The sequence below is a fragment of the Cephus cinctus genome, unplaced genomic scaffold (genome assembly GCF_000341935.2).
Source record: "Cephus cinctus unplaced genomic scaffold, Ccin1 Ccin1_scaffold1103, whole genome shotgun sequence".
NCBI classification, from domain to species: domain Eukaryota; kingdom Metazoa; phylum Arthropoda; class Insecta; order Hymenoptera; family Cephidae; genus Cephus; species Cephus cinctus.
This window is the reverse complement of record NW_014333613.1, coordinates 1-281: the sequence shown is the minus strand read 5'-3', so window position 1 is coordinate 281 and position 281 is coordinate 1.

The following is a 281-nucleotide window of genomic DNA, read 5'->3' as shown; positions in this document are numbered from 1 at the left end:
AAATTAAAAAATTGATTATCAATTAATTATAGAATGGAGTATAGACGAGAAATCAGAAATATTAGAATTTTCGTCCCAATTGAATGGATACAAAGGGCTCCCGAGGCCGCTATTAAGGAGACTGTAGCCGTAGGGCTACTAATGTACCGACCTGAGATTCGTAATAACCTCACTGTGTTTGCAGAATTAGTGGGAGTTACAACTAAACTCGTTGTCAGAAATAACAACAAGCATTGGTTCCTGCGATTAAGTGATGTGAATGGTACGTATAAGAAAACATT